General features: G+C 32.6%; 2 long non-coding RNA genes across 3 annotated transcripts; both read left to right on the top strand.

Annotated features, from left to right (window-relative positions):
- Positions 1-12,770: 12,770 nt before the first annotated feature.
- On the top strand, positions 12,771-15,892 carry LOC140182058 (uncharacterized). 2 transcript variants are annotated; one of them, XR_011877911.1, is made up of 4 exons: positions 12,771-13,315; positions 13,433-13,521; positions 13,599-13,747; positions 15,687-15,892. It is a non-coding gene; the product is annotated as an uncharacterized lncRNA (long non-coding RNA). The 2 variants fall into 2 exon arrangements; XR_011877912.1 differs by having other exon boundaries at positions 12,802-13,315; positions 13,398-13,521.
- A 5,215-nt stretch (positions 15,893-21,107) lies between these two features.
- On the top strand, positions 21,108-22,399 carry LOC112775246 (uncharacterized). The gene is made up of 3 exons (XR_011877910.1): positions 21,108-21,398; positions 21,540-21,614; positions 22,042-22,399. It is a non-coding gene; the product is annotated as an uncharacterized lncRNA (long non-coding RNA).
- The last annotated feature ends 316 nt before the right edge of the window (positions 22,400-22,715 follow it).

Raw genomic sequence — 22,715 nt, 5'->3', positions numbered from 1 at the left:
CACCTGAGTTTTTACCCTAATATAATTTTTTAACTTACAAGTTAAGAAAATGAAAATTATATTTTATTATCATATTTATGTTTCTTATAATCATTTTAATTTTTAGAAGCAACATTACAAAGAATTATACTTATCTATTATCAAAAACAATTTTTATTTTATGGAATAATTTTTCATATAAATAAATTAAATATTTTATTTATCAATACATATAATTTAAAAGGTATTTATCAATTTTTATGTAATATTAGTTATACAAACAAGATACGTTTGATATTTCTTGCTTTATCTTGATTGAAATGAGATATGTAAAATTAAAAAATAGCTAATTTACATGTGTATATTTATAAAAAATTGGAATTTTTGTAAATAAATAATTTAATTATGTTATTTATCGAAATATGTAATTTATAGCGTATTTATTAATTTATATAATTTGGCTTATTTCGTTTACATTGTAAATGAAATATATGTATTATTATAAAAAAATTACAATTAAAATAATTAATAATTTTAATTTTAGCTTGCAATTAGTACTAAAAAAATGGGTAAAAGAGATTAAAATAGATATGTTTGATCAATTAATATTTAAAAAGAGTACGGAAAAATTTTTAGATTAAATTATAAATCAAATTGGATTGATTTAAATTTGAAAAATAAAAAATTCTTACATGTTCAAGTTCCATGATAAAAATAAATACGTAATTATGTCAACTCTTAAAAAGTGAAAGATAGAAAACGTAAAGTTGATATAGAGATAAATAAGAGGTAATGACCAAATCAGTACCTGAAAGATTGAAACGCTGACATTGCGGTACCAGACTATTGTAATCGACAAAATGGTACCTGGTTAATTTTAAAAAGTGACAAACGTGTCCATAAGCTTGCCGGACCAAAACTCCGGTGAGGACAATGCTTACCTGGACACCAGATTTTGCTGATAAAACATGTTTTATTTGAGTTGTTATTTTTAATTAATTAATGTGTTAGCCTAGGTGAAAATTACATCAATTGAATTTGATTTTGCCCCAAATCAGTGGTCTTTGCCCTAATCCCAAATTAACAAGTGCTGTTACTGCTTGGTGACTTACTGTGACTTAGTGTTTCACTAGGAGTAAAACTGAAAGGTCACGTAAAGAGGGAGAGACGTTGCTCTGGACTCTTGGCGGGAAGAAGAACGAAGACAAGGTGAGAGACATTGTCGAAGTCGTAGCGTCAAGAGTGAGGGTATCATCGCGACCCCATTCTTTGCTAGGAAGAAACCTATGAAGAGGTAAGTTCGCCTTCATTCCATCCTCTCATTTACATGGCTTTTGTCGACAACATTATGATCATTTTGATTGTTTTATTCATTGTATCTTCCGTCTACGATTTTTTAGATGGATCGTCTAGTTACGTTTGTTTATCATCACATGGGGGCCTTGAAAAGGGGTGTTGACAGTAATGTGATTTACGATGAGGGTTTAGTAACTGAGATACACAGGGTGAATGTGGAGACATGTAATTTATTTTTTGTTGAGGGGTTATTTCTAGACTTGGGTTACCCTGGATACAATGAGGTGTACTGGCTAGAACCTGGTTTAGACTTAGGTAAGGGTCTTAGGGTGCTTAGGACAGATGCTGAAGTCATGAGAATGTGTGAGAGTGCGATGAAGAATGACAACACTGTCCACCTATATTTTGATCACCCCATTGATGCCAACCCTGAAATCATTGATGAAGAAGTCGTGTCTGATGGTAGCAGTGATAGTGTGGTTGAAGTCAATCCAGGTGGTGATAATGTGAACGAGGTTGAACAAACTAATAAGGTAGACGGTGAGTCTAATGAGAAGGAGAATGAAGGTGTGAATGAGACTAGTGGTGAGATTAATGAATTGAATATGGCGTTGAGTGTTGTTGTGAAGGAGAATGTGAATGAGGTTGTAAATGAGGCGACTGTTGATGTTAACGAGTCCAACAAAGGTGACAGTGGTGCAGGCGAAGAAGCTGCAAATAACGGGAATGGGGAGAAAGACACTGATGGAGCATCAGCTCCGGAGAAAAGTGTTAAGAAGGTTAAAAAGAGACATCCAAGACCACCACCTAGTGGTTTACCCCGAGAAAGAAGAGCTGCCGAGAATGAGGTTCCTGAGAGTAATCCTCGAAAAGCTGAAGCTGTAAATGAACCGACAGAGGAGACCTATGCTGATGATGTTAATGATCTGAATGAAGGTTTTGATTTTGGAGAACCTTCTGTGGATGAGCAATCGCCAGAGGAACCTGTTACAGAAAATTCAACAGGTAAATTTGTTGCTTTTTTTTTTTGTTAGAAGCTATGTGAATAAAAATTGAATCAATTCTCATGTATCTCAAATGACTCTACAACAGAAAATGTAACACAAACAAGTGAGAGGACCAATGCAAGGAGAAATCATCCACGGCCTCAACCGTCTGGGCAAAGAATTGTACCTGGAAAGGAGGATGAAGCACCAAGGGTAGAGGTGCCTAACCCGAATAGAGAAGATAGCGAGAGTGAACCTAATATATACCAATATGAATCTGAAGAACTCTGTAGCCCTCCTGTATCTGACGATGAAGAGGAACCTGTATTTTCTCAACATAATCCCAACACGCCATATGGGAAAATAACTCTGGAGTTGAATATGGAGTTCGAGACCATGGACCAGTTCAAAGCAGCAGTGCAGAAGTACAACATACAGATTGGGAGACAGGTATTCTATCTTAGGAATGAGAAGAAGAGGTGTAGGGTGATTTGCTATGACCCAGACTGTCCTTGGTTGTGCTACTGTGCCAGGACCAATTACCCAGCATCCTTTCAGATAAAGACATTTGTGGACGAACATACGTGCCCCAGAAGCAACAAGAGTAAGTCAGTTTCATGTGCTTGGGTTGCTGAGGAACTGGTCCCAAAGCTCAGGATCCATCCCAACATGCTGCAGAGGGAGGCACAGGAGTGGTTTAAAGTGGAGTATGACATTTCAGTCAATGAGAGGATGGTGTATAGGGCTATGGAGAAGGCCAAAGAAGTTATTGAGGGAACAGAGAAAGATCAAAGAGGAGAGGCAGAAGATATGTATCTTATAAAATAAAATGAAATGTATGTACAAGATAATTTAATAAATCAATTTTAAAATAAAATGAATTTAAATTCTAACCAAAAGATTTTTATCTTTCTAGTTTAATTCGTTATGACTATCTTATCATATCTTTATCTTTATCTTTTGTTGCATGATTGACAAAATTAAATTTAAAGAACTTATATATATATATATATACACACACCATAAGAAAATTTATAATTTACAATTGCTTGACTTCTTTTCTATTTCTGCCCCTTTCTTTAACAATACATCAAGTGACTCATAGTTTGCTATATTTTTTTCTTAATAATGGAATATATGGGGAATCAAGAAGATAGTGAAAATGATTTGCCACTGCTTCCTAAGTCATACGAAGAATTTTGTGAAATGTTTCCATTAGAAGAAGTTGAGTTAAATATCCCACCTATTAGTGAAGAATTATTTAAAGATAATAAATATCTGGATGGTAGTGACTTTCATATTCCACAGAGTATTACTGAATTTTTTTATTTATATCCACCGTATGCAACACTTCTTCTACCTGATGATATGTTTGGAGAGCTATTTTCTGAAAGAATAATTTTATTAAAAGAGCTTGGTGTTAACGTTACTTTTAGAGCTGCTAATGATTCATCAATCAATAATGTTACTCCATATGATAAGGTTTACACATTACCTATTTTATTTTATTTTAATTTAAAGCTCCCCAATTTCTTCTTCACAATGCAAATTTTGTTTTATCAATAATTAAAATGTTCGTGTTGACTGCAGGTGCTAGAAGAAGAGATGATGAAGAGGTTAAAAGATATGAAATTGGCTTAGCGGAACAGGTTTGAATTGCATACTTTTTTTTTTTAGTTTAAGAATTATTTTTTTTATCAATGATAAATATGATTTTCTTAATTTCTTTCAAGCAAAAAATAAAAAAGAAAGAAGTAAATTAATACCCGGATGTATTACTCGTTTTTGTTACATGCAATTAAAGTTATATTAAAAGAAGAAAAATTCTTAGGGTTAGTAATTTTTAGTGCTCTTGGCTATCTTTTGGTAAGCATAAACGTTAAATTATTTTTAACAAATAAATTTATTAATTTATGTGTATAAATTTTGAAAAATATAAGTGTAAATTGTATTGATTTATGTGTGTAAAATTTTAGTAAATATAAGTATAATTTATATATTTTTTGTGTGCAAAATATTTATAAATATGAGTATAAATTATTAATAGCTAAATATTGATAAAAAAATATTTACTAATAAAGTAACATTGCTTTTTAAAAAAATGTTACTTGTAAATCAGAATGGAAATTTGAATTTTAGACATTCTATTATGTTCATTCATGTTTTCAATGCATTTATTCATCTCTTAATTTTTTATAACTTAACGTTCTTCTTGTTGATCCGTTTGCAGCCCTTTTAAATTATTGAAGAAGAAGACGAACAAAGTCATATCAAGGCTAGCTTATATGATAACAAAAGGAAATTGAATGTGATGCTTTCTAACAATTTTGCCTTTCACTAGTCTCATTTTTTAGTGAGAAAATTTTTAGTGGAAGGTTAATGTGTATCGTATAGGTGTTTGCTATTTGTGCTTTAATATTTATTTGGAACCTCTCTAAAATATTTTTATTTATTAAAAGTTCTCAAAAATTATTCTTATTAAATATACTAGCGGCTCAACTAGTGCCTGTTATGTAAAACTCGGTCAAACCGTAATTAATTAAATAATAAATTATATAGGAACGAATATGGTTAGAAAATCTAGCAATCAAAATTTGATAATTTAAATATGATATTTGGATTCAGTGAATTTTTCTGAGTCGGAAAACATGATTTTTCGCGTAAAAACGCGCACTAGAATTTTGACCGGCAGTACTGACTGAGATCTGTCTGGTATTGCAACTGAGAAAATTAATTATAAGTGAATAAGCCTAAGAAATTAGGATTTATAATTAGGACAGGTGGAAATATTTAAAATGCAATTTAAAACTATAATCTTAAAGGTTTTGGCCTAAAATTAGACCAATGAACTAAAATAAGTGAACCGGGTCAAAGTAGGCCCAAGATCCAACATATGTAAACATTAGTTATGAGCATTTCAGCTCATTTTACCCTAAAGAAAGGGTGTGGGGCGCGGAAATGGGAGAGAGGTGAGAGGTGAGGGTTCCAACTTCAATTTCAATATTCAAATCACCATAACTTTCTCTCCGAAACTCCGATTGACGAGCGGTTTGCGGCCAAGTGTCGCTCTTCTCATCCTCTACAATTCTGTCTAAATTTTGTGGTGAGTATTCTATTTATCTTTATCCAGTTTTCGAAATTCCTCATTGTTACGCGTTTTTGGGTAGTTAGTGTTAAAATCTTAGTGATTTTAGTTGTTTAGGGATACTCTAACATGGATTCTAAGTGGGTTCTATCCCTATTTCATATGGGCTGAGGTAAGAAGTACTCAAACCCTTGTGATTTATCAATTTCATGAACTCTAGGTTGATTATAAGTATGAAAATTGATTATGTTAGAGTATTGGGTGATTTTGGTGCACAATTGGAAGATTGATATTGCTTGTGGGGCCTTGGTGAGGCTTGGAGCTAAGGGTTGGTAGAGACTCTCAAGAAGAAGCTCAATTATTTTGGCTACAAGAGGTACGGTTTAAGTTTCATTTAAGTACCGTGTGGTGTGATGAGAATTCCTAAGCTAGATGCCCCTAGGATTAATTTTGGATTGTATGAATGGTTGGCACTAATATGCATAGTTGATGTGTAATGTAAATTAATGATTGAGTTGAGAATTGTGTGAATTTATATGTTTGGTGTGTTGAGGATTTGATGAATTGGATAATGAATATTGGTTTGTGGAATATGCATTTAAATTGTGAATTTGGGTCGGAGGCCGGAAAGAGGTAAGGAAGATAAGTTGATGTGTGTATTGTGTAATGATATAAGAGATTGGATGGATCTTTCATATTGAATATGTGAATAATTGGTTTGATTATTGAATAATAAGGTTTGAGGAATTGAGGTGTGGAATTTGATAGTTTTGGGTAAAATTGTGTATATGAGGTAGGTTTGGTTTTAGTTGAGTGTAATTATGTGAATGTGTTTGGGTTGTGGTCATTTGGATGAGTGGACATGAATTTGGCTTGTGAACATTGGAAAAATTGGTGATTTCTATTTTTGGTTAGAAATTGATTTTTGACCAACTTTGGCGGTCCATAACTCGGTCCACGAAGTTTGAAATTCTTTAAAATTGGATTTTTATGAAAGTTTATTCAACGATCTTTCCAACGGTTCATAAATGGTTGAAAAAGAAATTTTTTAGGAGAAGTTATGTGTGTTGGAATTTGGAGTTTGAAAATGTAATTCTGCAGCTTTTTAACTTAGTAAAATTTTTGGCAGATCGTACTCCCACGCGTACGCGTGGCCGACGCGCACGCGTCACTTTCAAATTTTTACTCCCCATGCGTGCGCCTGGCTGACGTGTATGCGTCGATGTACTGATTCAAGTGCCCAGCCAAAGTTCCCGAGAGTTGTGCGGGTATTGTGCTGGTTTTGTGCGTGGGGCACAAACCGCACCCACGCGTACGCGTGGCTGACGCGCAGGCATCACTTTACTTTTCTCCCATCCACGCGTGCGCGTGGGCGACGCGTACACGTCACTATAACTTTCCTGCTTTCCATGCGTGCGCATGGGCGACGCGCATGCGTGACCCCATTTTCACCCCAAAGCTGATTTTGAGTTTTCAAGCCAAATTCCAAACTCCTAAGTCTCTAATCTCACTCTTTATGTCCTCGATACTTATAGTATGCCTAGCGATGGAAAGAGGCTAGGATATGTGGTAACTTGTGTACGAAGTAAGGAGAGAATTAATGATGAGTTATGATTAATGATGAATGTATGAGTTGCCGAGGGTGATGATGGGAGTGCGGTGTATGCCGTGAGCCAATGGGCTGTATTTGATAATGATTATTGGCTGGTTATGAGTTATGTTATGAGCCGGATGGCTTTGTTAAATATTGATTTATGACTGGAAATGAAAATATGACTTTGAATGATTGCTTTATCTTGAGCTCTCTTTCTCGGAAGTGCGACCCCAGAGAGATGAAGGAAGGTGAGGATCCCCTTTATTGTTTCTCCTGGTATTGTAAAATTGCCCCCAGCAAGATGGTGGGAGGTTAGGATCCCCTCCTTGGTTCCTCCTAGGCATATGAGAACGTACCTCCTGGGTGGATGCAAGGGTTGGGTTGCGCCCCACTTGCTCTAGATTGGTTAGTATAAAGGCTCCCCGGGTGGACGCAAGGGTTGTGGTTTCGGCCCACTTGCCCCGGGTTATGATGAGTGATGTATAAAATGTGCAATCATGTGATGTATAAATGACGATATGGTCATGATGAATGATTATGGAATGTTATGAATGAATGTGAAATGATTATCTGAGATACGAGTTTTCCTGGATGAAAGCAGTGACTAGCCACCACGTGCTCCAAGTTGAGACTCGATACTCTGCTGACCCTATGTCGTAAGTGTGGTCGGACATTGTGAAAGTTCCGGATGAGCTCGCCCCCGTAGATGAACACCAGTGTGGGTGTTATATGGATAAACACCAGTGTGGGTGGTGTATGATTATGATTATGATCATGTTTATGATTGAAAATAACTCGAGTTGGGGATGCACGACAGAGGGACAGTCCAATGGTTAGCTACCAAGACTTGTCGGGTTGGCTTTATAACCGACAGATGAGATTCATCAGCCATAGGGCAGGCATACATCATTTGCATATGTTTGAATTGTTTGGGTTTGCCTATTTTTTTTGGATTGCTATATCATATATGCTATGTTACCTGACTATGTGCTACTTGTTCTACTTGTACTTTAATTGTGTATTACTTGTCTGTATTGCTTGTGTTTGTACAACTGAGAGGCCCCTCATGCTGGTGTCGGTGGACGCTGAGGGCTGTTCTGGATGAGATGAGTTGATGATGTAATTGATTAATGATGATGATTATTGAATGAGATAATTTGAGTTCCCTAGGTTGATGCAATGAAGTGATTTCACTTGCTCCAGGTGAGAATATGAGATAACGATATAGAATTGCGGAGGCAGAATAACTGGTGATGGTTTTGTTTATGACTCTGACTCTGATTCGTTGGAGAGTTAGAGAGAGTTGAGAAGCATGAAAGATATGATTTAGATTTAGCATTCCCTTATGACAGTTGCCTAATTATGGATTAGCGAGAACATAGGATGAATATTTGGTGAAAGGAAGTTTAGGATGCTTAGTAAGTTTTTATTACAATGCTTTGTATTTATTTGGCACTTTTACCGTACTGGGAACCCATGGGTCGGGGGTTCTCATTCTGTATATATCTCTTGTTTTTCAGATATAGGTCCAGGTGCTCAGAAGTGAGCTGTGATTCATCTGAGAGATGGCGAAGATCTTTATGTTTTCTACTTTATATTTTGCTAAGAATCTCTCCACCTTTATTTGAAAAGCTTTATTATGTATTGAACTCTTCTGGACTTGCCTATAGAGGCTCTTATGTTTCTTTTGGGAGAGATTAAGAGATACTGTTGTCAACTACTTTCATACTGTACCCTAGCCGGCCTAAACATCGCGGGTCGCGGCTAGTGGCTATTTACTTATGTTATATATCTATATACTATCATTCTCTTACTCTCCTTCATACCTTTATCTGTATGTCGTTTTTGACTTCACGCTTTATCTTGTAGTTGTCGTTAAGTGACTGATACGACTTCGCGATTTTATTATTACTCTTTTCAAGCTTCTCGATTAATACTCCTTTCAAATATACTTATAATTATATATTAACAATCCACCTGAGAGTCATACCACTGTAATATTATTGACTTATGACTCGAGTATAAGGATTTGAATATTAGGGTGTTACATGTTCAGCCGCTTTTCTATTGTTTTGAAGAAATTAATTTTATTTTTAAAATATGTTATTTGTTTTTCAAATTTATTAGATTACTTTTTTTTAATTTTAATATTGATGTGCTCTTATTTATATCATATTTTAGTATTGGTGTTAATATATCATTTACCCTTTAAATTTGTCAGATAAGTATTTTTTTCATCATTTTAAAATTAACGTAGCCTTATTTATATGATATTTTGTTGAGAGTAAAATTACTATAAAAAAACCTTTAAAATGCTAAATTATAAAGCACACAATAAAGATATATATATATATATATATATATATATATATATTATCAGAAAAAGGTATAGTTCAAGAAATAACGATAAAAATATTATCCTAATTTAAAAAGAGTATATCTATAAATCCAAATGCATGTTAGTTATTTACAAAAGATTAATTTTGCCTAAATATCATGGATATTCATGTTTGTCTTTCTTTTTTAAGTGGTAGGCCAAAATATGATTCTGAATTTGAAGAGGATTCATTTTCCTACAAATAGTGGAAGGATAGAAGAAATAAATATGCTTATTTTTTTTCGTTTTAAAATATCAAACTATAAGAGAATTAATGAAAAAATTAGGAAAATACAAAGATTGTGTACTTGGAAAAAATCCTTCGTAATTTATCATACATCTCCTTGTCAATAACTTCTTACATCTTGAAAAACTGTCAGATTTTTGTTTACCATAAAAATAACCATATAAACGCTTCAGGTTTATTCAATTAAATTGATTACTTATTATAGAGAAGAATTCAATTAAAACCTGTAGAATTGTAACCACGAATGTGTTTTCTGAAATGGTTCCCTTCTGCAGAAGGGTCTAAGAAGATTTCAAGTAATTCCTGAGGAGCATTTACTTAGGGCAAAGAAACTTTTCCTCCATTGCAACACATGTCAAATGTTTCATGGTGAAACAGACGTGCATTACAGTGTGTACGTGTCCTTGTAGTAGGTAGTGTAGTTTGAAACACTGTTGTATTCTCTTGAAAATTTTGAGCACAATTGTGGGATGTTCAGACATGGTGTCTAATTTCTGTACTCGCATAGGAATATTAAAATATTATGTTATAGATTTCTTTTCCTACATGTGCCAATAATTGTATGGTTAGGTACTCGGGTAGAATTCATTAATTATTTCATATTATTTTAGATAGTGAAATCAATAGTGAACAAAGAATATGTATACAACTTCTCGATTGAGGTTTATTTTTTGAAAAATAAACGTAATTTTTAAAGATGTAGTGTCTTTTTCTAAATTTTTCTGTTGCCTAAACTCATATAAGATTGTTAAAGTTTGAAGTTTTAGGTAATATATGAGGTTAAATATATATTTAATAGAGCAAATTTTTATTCTGAGTTATACTGAAATATACAAAGAATATTTTTAAAATGATATGATTCTATTGTGTTTTTATTTGCTATTCAATTTTATGAAAGTTTTGATTGTCGCCCAGTAATTTGTAATAACTTTAATTATATTTTTTAAAATTATTATGATAAATTAACGATACAATAAAAATTGTGTCCATTAAAATTGTATAAATATTTTTTATGGTTAACATGCATAGTGTACTTTTATTTTGTTATTTTTGTTGGTGTTTATGTTAATAATATTTCCTACATTATTAAATTTTAATTTAATCTTTTTATCATCAAGGGTTTATTCCCCAATTACTGTAACGACGTTAAAATTTATTTTCCATCACTAAATGATATTATGTGTCTCATGGTTTTTGCTATTGAATAACAGTTGTAGTAGCATTTTTTTAGTTAGTACTTAAATTAGTGATTCATTAAAAAATTTTCTTGTAACTCATAAGAATGTATACACCGTTATCTATGTTTTTAAGTTGAGGTCTACATTATTAGTTACCGATTGACTTGTAACTTTTAATATAATATTTAGTTTTTTTTATTTTAAGAAATTAGAACACATTGTGCCATTAGTAATAAATTTCACCATTTATTAAATTCTTAATTTGTTAATGACCTTATAATAAAAAGAACCCATATAATTTGTACAGTTTATTTTTAAATACATGAGATATGACATCTATCGGTTAATTGTTGTTTTTGTGTTTAAATTATATTTTTTTTTGTTCAATTTTTCTCTTTGATTTTAAAAGATATATGTTGTTACGAAAATTTTATTATAAAGTTATTCTTATTATTATTAGTTTCATGAATGTATCAACTATTTTAAATGTTTTATTTGTTAAATATTTATTTTCAATTTTTTTATTAAATTCAGAATTTTGTTTACAATATATAGTAAGCATAATTTAAAGAGCAATACAGATAATAAACATAATAAAAATTCATTTGTTATTATGATAACTAATAAGCATAATAATACAATAAGTTTAACTAAACACATTTTATATAGTAATATATATTAATAAAATTTTATATTTATTCAATATAATAAATATTTTAAATGATTATTATATGATGATAAAATATTAGAAATATAAATAGAGTACTCATCATTCATATTTGCATAGCTTCTAATATTATTTGTAGTTGGTTCATAAGAAGCAATTGGTTGAGGAATTGAATTAGTAGTAGCAATGGTGTCTCGACGTATACCTATATCTAAAAAAAATGCAAATTTTATATGTTATATACTTTTTTGAAAAAATAAAAAATTAGCGTTTAGCAATAAAATAAAGCGTGTTAATTAAGTTGGTTAATTTTGTTAATATTCTACGTTAAGAAGATTTAATGTGCAGACAAAATAACTTATATCGATGTGTTTACATGTTTAAAGCATATAAAGATACTAACCAGGGGATCTATTATTTGGATCAACTTCGTTACCATGTATTTTCGTACCTATATTTTTAAAGAGCAATATAGAAAATAAACGTAAGTTAAACTAATAAGAGAAGAATTAGTTATCATAACATTAGTTAACTTTGATTGCGTGAAACAAAATATCGTAACTTTAATTATTTTAGAATTAATAAAAAATTAGTGCTTAGCAATAAAATAAAGCGTGTTAATTAAGTTGGTTAATTTTGTTAATATTATACGTTAAGAAGATTTAATGTGCAGACAAAATAACTTATATCGATGTATTTATATATTTAAAGCATATAAAGATACTAATCAGGGGATCTATTACTTGGACCAATTTTGTTATCATGTATTTCCGTACCTATATTTTTAAAGAGCAATATAGAAAATAAGCATAAATTAAACTCATAAGAGAAGAACTAGTTATCATAATATTAGTTAACTTTAATTGCGTGAAACAAAATATCGGTAACTTTAATTATTTTAGAATTGATCTGTAAGACCCCGAATTTTGAAAAGTAATTAATAAACTATTTATGATCCATTATATTTATTTAAGATCTTATTTTCGGAGATTTTTATAATATATAAGTTGAGTAAATTTCTATTTATTATTTAGAGTTCTTATAATTGAAAAATAATGAGTATTTTATATACTTTAATTTTAATATATAGATTTTTAACCTTATTTTATAAATGAAGGAGAATTACTCTAATTATCATTAATTTTCGTTGAATTAGTATTTATTCGGAAATAGATTTTCAAGTTGATAATAAAATGGTATTTCAAAGATGGTTATTATATATTTAATTTGAATTTAGATTATTACTCTATACTTATGTTTTTATCAGATTTTAAATTACTATCTTGTCTTAATCCCTAAAATTCCCAATTTCACTACACATCACAAACCCTAATTTACCTTCACTAACCTAAACCCTACCCACACTAACACACACACACACACACGGTACCTAACCCACCCCTCACTCAAGTCACGCACTCAGACACAACAAGCACACACACACGCTGAAACAAAATGAGAGAAGAAAAGAAAAAGAAAGGAAAAAGGGGGAAGAGGGAGGTCTGAGAGGGAGAGAGCGTCGGGGATGGGTGAGCCGCAACGGGGGGAGAAGGGAAGAGAGAAAAGAGGGGACCCGAGAGAGAGAGAAGGCGCTGGGGAAGGAGAAGCTCGCCGCCGCCGTGGAGTACTGCTGCTCGCGCCGCCGTTCGTCCTTGCCACCGCCGCGCCGTGCTACACACCGTCGCCGCCACTGTTTCGTCACGAGTGAAGAACGCGCGAGGGAGGAAACAGAACTGCGAGGGAGCTCAGCCATGGAGAGAAGAGATGCGCGTCGGATCTGTTGCCGCCGGTCCGCCCAGCTGACCCGTCGCCAAACCACGTCGCCATCCGTGAATCTGCCTCTGTCGCCGCTGCCAGAGGTCGCCGTTGGAGCCGCCGCTCCACTTCTGTCATTCTTCTTCTTACAGTGAGTTGCCCGCACCTTGAAGCTCTTTCTGTAATCATTCTAGCTATCTGTGGTTAAGGACTCTGATGTATAGATGTTGTAGGGTTAATTTTATGGGTTTGCATGTCAAAAATTAAGGTTGTTGCTGAGCAAATGAAGCTCCTGGCCACTGTCAGAGCTGCTGCCGGTTAAGTTTAGGGTGGCTGGCGCGTCGTTCTTTTATTTCAGTAAGTGTCTATCTCGGAATCTTTGCCTTCGGTTTTCTGTTATGTGCCTTGAGGTTTCCACGATATTGATGTTTTAGGAATTAATAACCGGGGTTGCATGTTGGGACTTAAAGATGTATATGGTGTGGCGAAAGTGTGCGGGCTATGAATTAAAGCTGTTGTTGACTTCGGGTCGAGAGGAAAGGAATTTCTTAAGTCATTTGGATTGTGGTTTGAACGTGTCAAGGTAGGGGTCTTTTCAAAGAACTTAATTTTATGATTTGGAGTTGTTATAAATGGATATTAATGTGATAAATGTACTTTTGGTGATTGTATAAGCCTTATGTATTGCTGGGCTGTTTTGTGATGAACGTATTTGTGGTTGGATTGGATTGTTGTTTGATTTGGTGATATGGTTGGTTGCTGAAATATTTCATTACAATTTTGAAAAACGAGTTGGTTCATTGAAAATGGATTGAGTTTGGATTTGATTTCTTGAATTATAAGAAGGATATGAATTTTCGAAATTAGTCTGATTTTAAACTAATTTGGTTTTGAACCCGTGAAAGGGATTGTATACTGGTTTGGTTGGGACCCGAAACGGGTGGCAAAGTCCAAGTTTTAGGGGAGATGCTGCCGAAATTTTATGAAATTTAAGATTTTGTTTTCAAATATGATTTAGAAAAGGATTGGATTCGAGAGGTTCTATTGTTTGGTTCTTGATTTATTAAGAAACAGGTGATTCAAGTTTAATCTTTTAAAGAAAGCTTATGTTTTAAGTTTGATTTAAACATGAGGGGACCTATGTTTTGCGGTTTGGTCAAAGAAGTACCCTTGGAGGATTTTTAGCGGATTTTAAAGAAAATTGAACTTTAGTTATTTAATTTCGCATTGCTTTTAAAGTATTCTCTGAATTTTAACTAAACAAATCTGAGCCTTTGGGAAAGTTTCCAATTTAAGAATAAGAAGAAATTGGGTTTTTGGACTTAAATAATGTTGGTTTTGAAACTGGTTCGGAACTTTTGGCCTACATGCCTTGGTTTTGGTTTTAAGTCTCCATTTTAAATGATTTCAGTTTGAGTAACTATGATTCCGAGGATTTCTAAAGAGCTTAAGAAGTGAGGCAGGTTATTCTTCCCTAGAGTCTTGTGTCTTCTCAAAGAAAGTTCTATTTTAAGGTGATCATTGAAAGTCTCTTGGAAGTTTTGTAAAATTTTATATTAAGTGACTAAGATTTGAAAGAGAATTGATTTTGAGGAAAAGTTGAAATAAGATTTTGAGTCTGATTGACTGTGGATATTACTGAGAACATAATGAGAATTTTTGGCCTGGCAAGGATGGTGGTATAATCCCGCTTGCTCAGTGCGTAAACCGTTGTGCAGGGATGGTGGTTTTGTCCCGCCTGCAGTGAGGATGGTGGTTTTATCCCGCTCACATATTGATAAATTATTTGGCAAGGACGGTGGTTTAATCCCGCTTGCGTGTTCCGGGCAAGGATGGTGGTTTAATCCCGCTTGCTTGTGGAACCTACAGATAAGGATGGTGGTTTAATCCCGCTTATCTGAGTCGGGTCTGGCAACATAACCGACGCATGAGCTCATGGCCAGTAGGACAGGCATGCATCATATGCATTTATATGACATTGTTTGGGTGTGCATATTATAATTGGTTTGCCTATGTGAATAGTTATGTTAATTGCTAATTGCTCTACTTGATATAACTGCTTGATTGTGTTTGAACCTTCTTACTTGTGTTTGTGGCTGAGACTTGGTTGGATTGTGATGAATTGGTTGTTGATTGAGCTGCTTGGGCCTAGGGCCGTGGTTGATTATGAGATGGGCTGAATGCTGTGTTTGGTTGTGTTTTCGGTTTAGAAAAGTATGAAAAACCAAACTGGTTCAGCATAGACTTAATGAACCTATGCTTGGAACAGTTTGGTCATTCATGCTGTCTAGGGAAAAACTTTAAAAAAAAAAGAGCTTTTGGATTTCTGAGCAAATTAACAGCTTTCCCTTTTAGAAAGGATTTCGGATTTTGAATATTAAATCTTTGGCTTTGAAAAGAAGCATAAGGCGGTTATTAATCACTATACATTAAAAACGGTTTTATTTTTGTATCTTATTATAGCAATTCTGTAACCCTATAGTGAGAACCCTTTCGAGGACGATGTTCTCACTCCCCTACAGTTTTTTTCCCTTTTCAGGATATGGGCGATGGAGTTTCAGGAGAGTTATATTTATTTTCTGTTTATTCGACATTATTTTGTATTATCTTAGTTTTATGTTTCCCTCGCCTTTAATTTTGTAAGTCTCCACAAGAGGGATAGGATTTTGATTATGCAATGCTTGTAATATTAATAATATGTAGATATATGTATATGTATCTTTTGTAAGTATTGTGGTTTGTTTTGCAAATGTGGTTATATGTTGTCAGATAAGAAGTCTCTTGAGCGGTTATACGGTTTAAACTTTTAAACAGGCTTATATTTTAGTATTAAATATTTTAAAAGTCATCGTAATACCTGAGCTATCAGAGTGGCGCAGCCGGAAGCGTGACATTTTGATAGTTAGGATGTTACATGATCTATATTTCTTTATTATAATACAAATAGTTTTTTCTATGCTTCTATTATATTTTTTTATAGTATTTTTTTAAAGGTTTGAATCTCGTCCATTAATGTTTGAGATATTTTAATTTTTTTTAATTTGTTACCGTAAATTGATGATATGATGAGTATTTCATCAATTAAGACAATTAAGAATACAAAAATATCTTTAAAAAATAATTTATTTGTTATACTGTAACGTATTCTTGTTTTTTTTGTGTTTACGTTGATAACAAAAGGAATTAATCTTTATTTATGCAATGCTTTTTTAATCACATGAGATAAAAAATAATAACTCTTGTAACTTTTTTAACCGTATATTTGTATGTAAGTGAGATATATCCTAATTTTATTTTTAATTTTTTAAAAATATATATATCATTACCAAAGTTCTAAAATATGAGAACATAAAGAATTTAAAAAAATTAAATTAAAGTGTTGTTAAAAAATTTAATGTTACATTGATTTATTACTTTAATATATAAATTTTATTTTTGATTATAAAATTATTATGATAAACTTTAATATAAGAGTACTTTTTGTCCTTGGTCTTACATGACATTATTTTTTTTATTCTTTTTTAATATAAATATATAAATATTATATATTACGTTATATATTATACTGTACGATGAAAATGAAATATTAAAAAAATATTATTATTATTTTGACCATTAAATTTTTTTAAAATTATTTTTATGGATGAATGATATCTGAAAAAAGTTGGATACCAAATTTTTAATGTTAACTTTATAACTTCATATATGATTGATGTGTTGTTTGATTAAGAAAGACACTGCCGTGTATGTATAATTTCGTGATATATATAAAATAAACCATGTATAGTAATATTAATTTGATTAATTTTGTTATAGAATATCAATGATAGAATAGCAACCAATTATATTATTTTGATTTCTGTTACTTGTGGTAGTTCTATTGTCATGCGCTTCCATTGCTGTATTTTTGAAAAGTAAAATATAATTATTAAGAACTAATTCAATTCATAACAAAGAAATTTAAATTTAGTTATCGTGTTACCTGTAACAAATTGATGATAGGTGGTAGTTCTGGCCATTTGTCTAATTGTAGTCAATCTGCCTACCCCTATGTTTGTAGTTAATCGGGTACCTCCACCTGTGTTTAGCATTGGAGTTGGAATTGGAGTTGTATCAGTTGATATGGCAATTTATTTTTCTTGTCGAATCATCTCCCAATAACTTGCACGTCTTCTATCTAGGTTTTGTTGTCTTTGTTCTTCGGTCATGTTCTGTCTTCTTCGCCTAGCATAATCTGTCAAAGTGGGTCGACGTTGTCGTGACGGTTGATTTCGTGAAATTTCCATTTCTATTTGTCAAAAAGATAGCAAAAACGTTTGCGCGACCAAGAATGAAGGGGAAAGAGTAATTTAATTTTCTTGAGAGTTACGTATGACTGAAGGTGGAACAGTTTTTTATTGAAAGTGAGTTAGTTTTTAAATTGAGTACCTAGTAGTAGCAGTTTTTTTCAATTTTAAAATATGTCGTGAGTTGATAGTGAATCAGTTTGATATTCTGTCGTGGGGCAAATTCTTTCTTTGATAAACAAAAATAAAAAATATGGAGAACCTAGTAACAGTTTGTTATATTGAATCCAGTGTTTAACAAAAAAATAAATAGGGGTAAAATAGTAAGAAAAAATTGGATACCAAATTTTCTTATTCCCATTATACATTAGTATAGTCCATTATATATTGGTATAGTCCATTATATATTGTATTGGTATAGATTTGATTAATGAGTACACTTTTATATGTAATTTTTAAAAAAAATAAATATTGGACATAAAAAATATGTAAACCATGTGTTGTAGATTTAATTATTCCAATGACTTTAGTTAATAATAATAATGATTTATTTTTCTTTATAATTTAAATACTATTGTCCCATTGAAATAACTATTAATAAAATAATTATATTTTTTTTATATTATTAATTATTGTACTATAATGATATATTGATCACTTATATACTATTGTATTATGGGCTATTATGTATGAAAAATACTAATAAAAAATAATAAATAATTAATATTTTGTTGATGTAATTTTATTTATATCACTATTATCATTATAGTATAACGTTATTTATATTTTAATAATTTTTAAAAAATATCATAAAAAATTAAAGATAAAAATATAATTAATAAATTTAATTTCAAAATATCATATATCCTGAGTACGTAGTGTCAATTTTCTTTATTAGAAGTGGTTCAGTTTTTAAATTCTGTCGTGGGTAAACCCATTTTTTAATAAAAAAATAAATAAGGACAAAAGATGAAGAAAGAATTGGATACTAAACCCGTATATCCCCATTATATATTGGTATAGATTAGTTTCTCTTTTGTTTTTAATCAAATTTCAAATATACGTATTGAACAAATAAATTTTTTACAACTTTTATTATAAGATATTTAAGTCTTTAAAAATTATTGCTATAAGATAAATTAATTCTCTTTACAATGATAGAGATTAATATGTCCTATGATAATTAATTTTCAAGGACTAAATAATAAAAATTTATAAGAGATTAATATCTCATCTAAAATTTTTTAGATTTACTCAAATTATTTAACCAGTACTTTTCGAAATAGAACTAATGTCTATTTATAATATAAAGCTGACAAGGGATATTCACATAAAGACAATTTGTTCAACAACATAAAATTTGAGCTGCTGGCAATTTGAAATTATTGGATCATTTATGTCCATCAGGCTTTAGTTCACAAGCGGTGAAACCGAGAGGCTTCAACTTGTAGTGGCACTCTGCTTTGCTTGGATTTCTTTCACGAATTTTACATTTTTAGAAATTAAGTGCCTATTAAAATCTCCTTCCAATAACCTAACAATTAAGCATAAATATATAACTTTTGGAATTCACGTATTCACCTCTAAGAACGTTTTATTGAACCGATTTAGGTAGTTTCGGATACTCTTACCCACCCTTTATTTTTCTTCTAATAGAAAGATTGGGTGTTTTGTTTGGGTCCTCCGGATTGTGAAGTGAGCTAGAAATTTGACTTTGATATCGACAAAGGAATAGATCGACCCAGAAGGTAGTGTATTAAACCACCCCATGACTGGTCCTGACAATGTTATCGAAAACGCTTTGCATCGAATCGCATCCTCAACTCCTTTTACATTCATTCTAGCTTCAAAGGCATCAATATGCTCCTGAGGATCCATCTTGTCGTCATATTTCAAGTCCGTAGACTTGTCAAAATGCTTTGGCAATCGTACTTGAAGAACGTGGGAGGCAAACGGGGTTTGCCCCCATTATGACGTCCTCTCGGAATTCTCTATGCCTTTTAGGAATAGGACTCTTGTGTGGGGTCTGCCTTCTTTTAGACTGGGCAGATCATGACTCCTCGTGTGCCCGAGAATCTCTGTGACGTCGTTGCGACCTTCTTTCATCTCTACGACGTGGGGGTGAAGGTGAAGTCTGCCGGTGGTCCCTCCTTTGTTCAGGGTTTTCGGGTTGGGCTCTTCTTGTTCCCTGGCTAGATGACTTTGGGAACGAGACTGCCTAGACAATGAACGCTCAATCAACTGTCGTTCAAGCTCTAGTTGGTAGTGCTCTAACTCCTGCACTCTGTGTTGCATTTCTTGCATGGCATGGTGATAGTCATCTCCAAGGCCAGCAAAATGGCGGGTTTTAGGGTTAACGAGTTCTCGATTTTCGTAACTGGGAGGGACTTCCTCTCAACTCGATGTGACGTCAGTCTCATGACCATCTTTCCATTGTTGGCTTTTCAACAGGGTTTCTAAATTGACTGTAGAGTGAATCCGTCGTTCGGCCATGATTCCTGCCAAAGTGGAAACCCACAGATGGTACCAAATGTTCGCGCTCAAACCAAGTTCATGAACTGGAAAGGTGGAGATTGGAGATCTCAACTTCGTCACGCGCTGAACTAGAAAGGGAGGGCAACCTGCAAGATACTCCGATGCTAAAGTCAGTAGAGTGTAGGTGGTGAGAGCCTTTTTCGTGTGCTTACCTGTTAGTTACGTTTCTCTTTTAACTTTGTCCTATGAGGCTATCATTTTCCGTCATTTAGTGCTTATTGCAGCCGTTGTGGTATCTTGTCGTTTTTTCGTAAAGTGAATCAAAGCCTAATCGCTTCGTCGGTTATGTTCTCTTTTGTCCAGAACAGTGCCATAGACAATGAATATGAGAGGACCGTTCACTCTCGTACCAATAAATAATAGTGCTTGCATGACAATATATCGTTTCTTTTGGAGCATTTAGCTAACTAATTTTTCTTGTATTCTAAGTGGAACCGATCAAGGTCTCTATATCATATATAATGCATGCAAGTTGTAAAATATCTCATCAGGTTGCTAACTTGAAGAACATATTATCGTGAATGCTGTGACACAGTGATTATCATTATTGTCGGACGAAAATATCTTTGACAAAATATTCTCCAAGTTCCCGATAATTTGCACGCTTAGTAATTTTGCATAATATGGTATGAATTACTCTTCTTGTTGGAGATAATAAAAAGTTTAAACAAGAAATGTATTAAGATATGTGAGGTTGTTTTATGTAAAGCTAATAGTTAAAATTTGTTAATGATAATTTAATTAAATATATTTAATTATTTAACATTAAATTATCAATTTTATATAAAGATAACTGTATATAAATTTTTATAAAATTAATTTTATAGATCGTGGATTCGTGGTTTGGTCTCTACTCTTTCATATGGGCTTCGCTAACAGAATGATTTTGCATTTTAAATTGGACCTTGTTTTATTCATTTGCCCTAAAAGGTAGCGTTTGTTTGTGAGACAGAGACTGAGAGACAGTGATTGAGAGACAGGAACTAAAAAAAGTCTCAATATTGTGTTTGTCGTAGAAGTATACAGGACTGAATTATGTCTTAGTATCCTGTTTGGTTTGAATTAAAACTAGAGACTGATATTGTTAAATTTACAAAAATACCCTTAACTTCTGTATGAAACCCTAATCCCAAACCTAAATTCAATTTTTCAGAAATGTCGCCCTAACCCACTCCAGACCCCTTCTCGTCTCCTCTCCCCAGATCCTCCGGTCTTTCCCGTCGCCGGCAGAAACACCGAGGAATACCGAGCGACGACAGCGCGTTGGTCTCCAGCAGTTCACAATCGCGTCTTGAAGCCTCCGACGGTCCTGTCGTTGCTGCGGTTTGCGTGCTTCTGGGTTTGCGCTACCACCATCGCCACCGTCTCGGAGTTGTGTCTCTTGTCTCGGGTGTTTGTCTCTCAACGGACCTGGTAAGTTCGTGAAGTTCAATGTTTATATTTGGTTTGGCATCTGTTGAAAACTTAATCTGATTTGGTATATTGAGTCTTGATTCTGAATATGCATTGTACTATTTTCAACTTAAACTTCTACTGGGTTGGTTGAATATCAAGTCTTCAAATCTTGGAGTATTTATTTGCATCTAATATTCTGCCATACATGGAAGCCTAGGAGTCCATATATCGAAGGTACGATTCTTATGTGCTTATTTGCATAATGAAGGAACGAAGCCTAGTGTGTTTGAACCTACCGTATTTGAGTGTTCGAATCTCTTTTTCTTTTTTCCCAAGTTCAAAATTACTTATAATTTTAAAATTATTTTAGAAAAATAAAATGGTTATTTTCTTAAAACTATCTCTACTACTAGCATGTCTTTAGACTACCCTCCTGTGAGAAATGAAAAATCTGTGATAAATAAGATAATGTTTTCTTGAAAAGGAAAAGTTAATGTGAGTGTTTAAAAGTTTTTGAATAATTTTTCTAATCAAGATCAGTAATTCATCACACATAGTTAAGCTGTTATAGTTATTTGGAAATAGTATAGTGTTTCTAAACATGATTCGAGTTGTATTTTCGTAAATAGAAATTCTTGCACATGATTTAATTTTCATATAGGTTCTATCGCTGAAACTAGATGATTGGATAGACGAACAAGTTGATGTATAATTATATAGACTCTAACCTTCTTCAATTCCCTGGTGTATATCTATGAAGTAGATATAATTCTGTTGCGCTCCCTTTAATTCTTGGGCTGAAATTGAGAAGTAAACCAAGAAATGGCATCACAAACAATTCCACTTATATATATGAGTTTCAAAAAATGTGAAATGAAAATCACATCCTTATTATTAATCACATTTATGTATTAAATATCAAAGCATGTACGGAAGAAATTACATGGTAACAGGGTGCATTTGAAATTTTGTGCTACTTTTTCATGTATTAAAAATTTATGCTACGTTTTTGTTCCAAACATGATATCTCTTTTTTTCTTGCACATATTTTAGTTTAACTATTTGAATATAGTTCTTTTTGTCTTTATTTGGAGTTAAATCTTACTCTTTAAGAATTGAGTTATATTAATTAGCTGTATAGTCTTTATTTTATTGACCCTCTGTTATGAAACCATGGGCTACTTCACTACTGCAAAAAGATAAATGTCTTATATCAGATGCCGATCTCTGCCATTTACTGAGGACATAAACAAATTTCATCTCTTGGTTACACATTCTTAAAATATTAGTACAGATTTTATTCTTTTTTGTTCGATATCTTGACTTTTCAGATTC

This window comes from Arachis hypogaea, chromosome 19 (genome assembly GCF_003086295.3).
Source record: "Arachis hypogaea cultivar Tifrunner chromosome 19, arahy.Tifrunner.gnm2.J5K5, whole genome shotgun sequence".
Taxonomy (NCBI): Eukaryota; Viridiplantae; Streptophyta; class Magnoliopsida; order Fabales; family Fabaceae; genus Arachis; species Arachis hypogaea.
The sequence above is the reverse complement of the archived record's forward strand: the minus strand, read 5'-3'. Positions and strand labels throughout refer to the sequence as shown.